The sequence below is a fragment of the Hydra vulgaris genome, chromosome 08 (genome assembly GCF_038396675.1).
Source record: "Hydra vulgaris chromosome 08, alternate assembly HydraT2T_AEP".
In the NCBI taxonomy this organism is placed as follows: Eukaryota; Metazoa; Cnidaria; class Hydrozoa; order Anthoathecata; family Hydridae; genus Hydra; species Hydra vulgaris.
In genome coordinates, this window is record NC_088927.1 from 57,487,282 (window position 1) to 57,492,500 (window position 5,219).

General features: G+C 26.3%; 1 protein-coding gene across 4 annotated transcripts in view; it reads left to right on the top strand.

Annotated features, from left to right (window-relative positions):
• The first annotated feature begins 1,923 nt into the window (after positions 1–1,923).
• LOC136084007 (TNF receptor-associated factor 5-like) overlaps positions 1,924–5,219 on the top strand; it is a 143,540-nt gene continuing 140,244 nt past the window's right edge. For 2 of the 4 annotated variants that reach the window (XM_065804000.1, XM_065804001.1), the window contains exon 1: positions 1,959–2,069. The gene's annotated coding sequence lies outside the window, so the exon portion shown is untranslated. Of the gene's footprint in view, positions 2,070–2,446; positions 2,620–5,219 lie in introns of those variants that run through there. The other 2 variants (XM_065803998.1, XM_065803999.1) reach the window with 2 other exon arrangements.

The following is a 5,219-nucleotide window of genomic DNA, read 5'->3' on the forward strand; positions in this document are numbered from 1 at the left end:
ATAATTTATAAATAGGTGACAGGATGCCAACCTGCCTCACTTGTACATAGTTATATATAAAACACGCAACTATTTGAAAGCTAATAATCTCTTTTTCATTCAACGTATAACTTGCAATATATATTTATATAAAAAGAATTAAATTGTTTTAGCCATAATACTTTTAATAAATTTGTGGCTATAAAAATATTCGTTTTGTATTTTTACGAGCAGATGTTGAAACTCTAAAGACCTAAGAGTTAAGGAGCAACTACTTTGCTGCACATTGCTTTTAAGATCTCTGTTCTTATGGAGGATTTGCGTGTTTGCAGCTTGTTGTTCTGATATTTTTCACGAATATCTCTAGCATAGAAAAAGCTTCTTACCTTTGTGAACAAAACGAGTATTCTTTCAAGAAGAGATAAAGATATTTCTTTATCAATCTGCAATTAAGTATTGTAACATATTTTTTAAGTTACTTAAAATAACTGAGTTGTTAAGCATTTCATTAATCAGAGCTTTGTTGTTGATAGATGTTACAAAAAATTTGCGTTGTATACGAAAAGTTTCTTCACATTGAATAAAGATATTTTGAGTGTAAATGTTAGTTTTAAAAAAATCACCTCTATTATTTGTATCAAAATACATAATATATAATATTTCCATGCATTGTTATTTATATTGCATATCAGATTTAGAAAATTTGAACATTGAGTAAAGTTTTTGTACAACATAACCAGCCAAATATTAAATTACACTTAATTCTTTTTCATAAAAATTCTTGGCTGACAAAATTTCACCATTAGATGAAGTATTATGTTTACTTCGTAAGAAATCTTAAAGAATGTGATTGGTAATTAGTCATTAGTCAAAGTGTTGGTCAATATAACATCATCAAGTTTGGGTGGCAATATGTTTTGATGAAGAAGCCCATAAAACTGAGAATAAAATTTTCTGCATCACCGTTGTACATTGAAATAATAATCTGCAGTTTTTTTCAAAACTAAAACTAACACTCTGCTTTGAAGTTTTAATTCTTTCTTTTTTTTCAAAGAATTTCTTCAGGGAAACATAATTATTATCATTTTGTATTTTTCCATAAAAAAATAATTACAAAATTAGACTTGAATAAAATGCATATGCAGAGCTAGGGCTAGAAGAAGACAAATTCAGTCTTATCGCGAATCCCCTTGAATCATTTGACAATTTAAAAGCAGACTATTCAACATAATTTTTTTTAAGATCAAAATGACAAAATGTTATGGACTTTTCATCTTTGCTAAATGGGTTGATGAACTTTTATGTCTTTTTAGCCATATTCCGTTTTGTAAATTCTACAACACAAGTTGAACGAAAAATTGGATACGAATCAATCTTCAAATAATAATACATCTAGATCTTGTTCAATTTCCTTGTTATTGTCAAAAATTCCATCAGTAATTGCTATATACAAATCTTCAAGCTGTGTTGCTATATTATAAAGAATTTATATGGTATATAAATTTCATTGCTTATTTTTGAAAGTTGTGCAAGGTAAACGGGCCAAATATCAAATTTCAAGTTGAGACAACAAAATAATGGAAACGTTCCGTTTTTTCAGAATAACTATTTCTTATGGGTATTATGCGACTAGTACTAAAAGATTGTAAAAAACCAAAACGTATAAATTTGATTCATTAAAAGTCTTGTTTTTTATATTTTTACCTGCTATAATAGGGTTGTAATAGAACTTTCTACATTATTTCACAGTTTTAATTATTAATAAAACGTCAAGTACTTATGTGTGTAATAAATAAAAAATACCCGAACAAAAAATATTAAAATGTTTTATCATTATTTGTACATCAAAGTAAATCAACATTATAACAATACAACATTATAACAATACAATAGCTGAAATAAATACTTAATGGTTGAATGCGTTTAAATGCTCTTTTTCAATTTAAGATAGTATTTTTATATTGAGGCTAAAGAATTGACGTTTAAAACATTAAAGAAATAAAATACAGTTTAATATTTCTTCATTATTATAACATTGCAGAGAATATTCTATTGATTCAATAACTCGATTTCAGTTAAGAAAAAAAAAGGTAACACTTTTTCTTTAATAGATGTTTTATTTTAAAAATTTCATAACAAATGAAAGAATACTAAAACTAGCATTAATATTGTAACACCATTGAATCCAAAAAGTGGTGAAAATATTTTATCGTTATTTGTATTTAAAGTAAATCAACATAATAACAATTAACATTATAACAATACAAAAGCTAAGATAAATACTTAATGGTTGAATGCGTTTGAAAGCGCTTCTTTTAATTTAAGATAGTATTTTTATATTGAGGCTAAAGAATTGACGTTTAAAGTATTAAAAAAAATTGACATTTAAATTTCATAAATTGGATTATTGAAAAGTCTTCCTTTTTAGATTTGTTTCTGCTATAATAGGGTTATAATAGAACTATTTACATTATTCCACAGTTTTAATTATAAATAAAACGTCAAGTATTTATGTACTTAATAAATAAAAATTAAAAATATTAAAGAAATAAAGTAAAGTTTAATATTTTTTCATTATTATAACATTGCAGAGAATATTCTATTGATTCAATAACTCGATTTTAGTTAAGAAAAAAAAAGGTAACACTTTTTCTTTATTAGATTTTTTATTTGAAACTTTTTCATGACAAATAAAAAAATACGAAAACTAGTATTAATATTATATCACCATTGAATCCAAAAAGTGGTGTTTTTGGCATAATACTATAATTTAAAGTTTCTCATTGAAATACTTGTCAAGATAAGTCTTATTTAATCAAGTTATAGGCAGAATGCCATAAATTTACTTTATTATCCAAATTTTTTTCAATTGACAGAATCTTTTGCAATAAAAGATTTTATTTTCTACCAGACTTTTTATACATACATATAATAAGTAGATACCTGGTAGATAGTATTTTAATTTAGTAATACCTTTTCTCTTCAATATATATTGTCTAGACTTGTAAACTACAAAAACATGAGCCAGCTGTATCTGATTATAGTTTTTTCATAAGTACTTTATTTTTTTTTTTTTGTAATTTATTTTGTCACTATTTACTTTACATACATTTATAAATATAAGTATGTTTATATGTACACACTTATAAATAAGATAAAAAAAAAAAATAATGACGGGAACAAGTAGAAGACTGCAGTCTTGTCAATTAGGCCTCCTTCATTAAGATAAATAGGTGCTGTTTGACTGCTGCTTTAAAGAGATTTGATGACTTCATATTTTTTATTTCGTTTTTAAGGATCGAATTCCATAACCGCGGTCCTCGAGATAAGATAGAGAAGTCAGTATTTTAAGTAAAGTCATCAGTTATTTTAAGTAAATTTTATTAAAGTAACTCAGCAATTTATTAAAAATTACATTGTTAGTGGATATTTGTCAAATTGCAAGAGAGGTCAAAAAAAACTAAAATCTTCGATATCTCTAACTTAAACAAAAATTGTAAGGGGCATACGTGTTGAAGAAAAGAAAAAAGACATTCATATGCTTGTTTATTGTAATATAATTTTGCAGCATCTATAAAACTTAAAAAATAAAAACCTTTTTACACAAATGTGTTAAAATACTGGTGAAGCAATTTAATCTACGTGCAATTTTAAAAGAAGTACAATAGGCTTTTTTAAGTTGCATGTTTTCAGCATACCACCTGGTTAAATATAGAGTTAGACAATAAAATAGTTCCGCAAACTAATAATTTTATTTACGTTTTACAGATATGGCAAGTTCTCGACAGTTAAGCATATTTAAACCTATTGGCTTTAAAACTAAAAGTTCTATACGACTACTGTTCTTAATTCCATGAAATATTTCAAAAAGTGTTGCAAGAGTCAGGGGTGCCCAAAGCATTTTTTGGTCTTCGAAATAGCTAGCTTCCAGACATTGAGCAAACTCCAAACTTTTATATATTTATATTTATGTCAAATAAAGATGCTTTGCAAAAAATTGCGATAGTTGGAGCTTGGGAACAAAAAAGCCCTAAATATTTAGCCCCCCTGCCCCTAACGTGACAGCTACAAGTTGATGAAATATTTTTTGTATTATTTTCAACAAGACATATATTCATCAATAAATTTTAAGTTTTATAGTATTATCTCTCAGAGTACAAAAATTATGACAATATAAAATTTGGAACCCTCTTAAATTGAGGGGGGTTTAAACTTTATATGGTCATAATTTTTGAACTCTAAAATATTTTACTATGAAACTTAAAATTTATCAATGAACATAAGTTTAGTTGAAAATAATAAAAAAAATATTTTATGGACTTGTTGCTCTCACGTTTGGGGCCGGAAAGAGCTAAATTTTTGTCGCTTTTTTGTTCCCAAGCTGCAATCATCGCAATTTTTTGCAAAGCATCCTTATTTGACATAAGTATAAACATATAAATGTTTGGAGTTTGCTCCAAGTCTAAAAGATTGCTATCTCAAAGACCAAAATATGCTTTGGGCGCCCCTGGCAAGAGTTGCAACTGATATCTACTGTTTTTCTGCCGTTGGATTAATGTTTAATTGTCAAATAATATTTAAAAACTCATTTAGTTGGATACATGATGTCGCTTATTCTTGTAGTGCAATTGCTGCCAATTTTCTTTTAACTCTAAACGGATAAAAAAAAAGAGTCTTTCCATAATTACTTTTAGAAAAGAAATAATTGAGTTAAAAAAAAGTTGGTGCTATCTTTTTATGATAACAACAGCAGTCTTAAAAACTAAAATTTATTTCAATGGTGCAAAAAAAAAGCAAGTTTATTTAATAAATTTGCCATCGAATGATATGAACGTTTTACAAATGGCAGACGTTCCAAAGTCTTAGTTTCTGACATAAATCCTAACACCTGAGCTCATTTGTTACACAACGTATCATTTGTAAACTCGTATTTTTCTGACTAAAACATTTCAATTGAAATTTATTATTATTATCCCAACATTAAAATTAATGCATAAGGGTGTATCAATTTAAATATCTTTAATGTTAAGACATTATAGAACTAACTAAAACTAAAAAAATTCAATTTGTTTGTACAGAACAACGAATACAAGTTGAAACAATAGATTTGAATGTAAAGTTATGTTTAGATAATTTGGCATTATATTCTAATGGGTATCGTTTTGCTTTCATCCCACAATTATTAAATAAGAATTCTGGGATTAAAATGCGGACAAACAACTCAAAAATGTGTAACAACA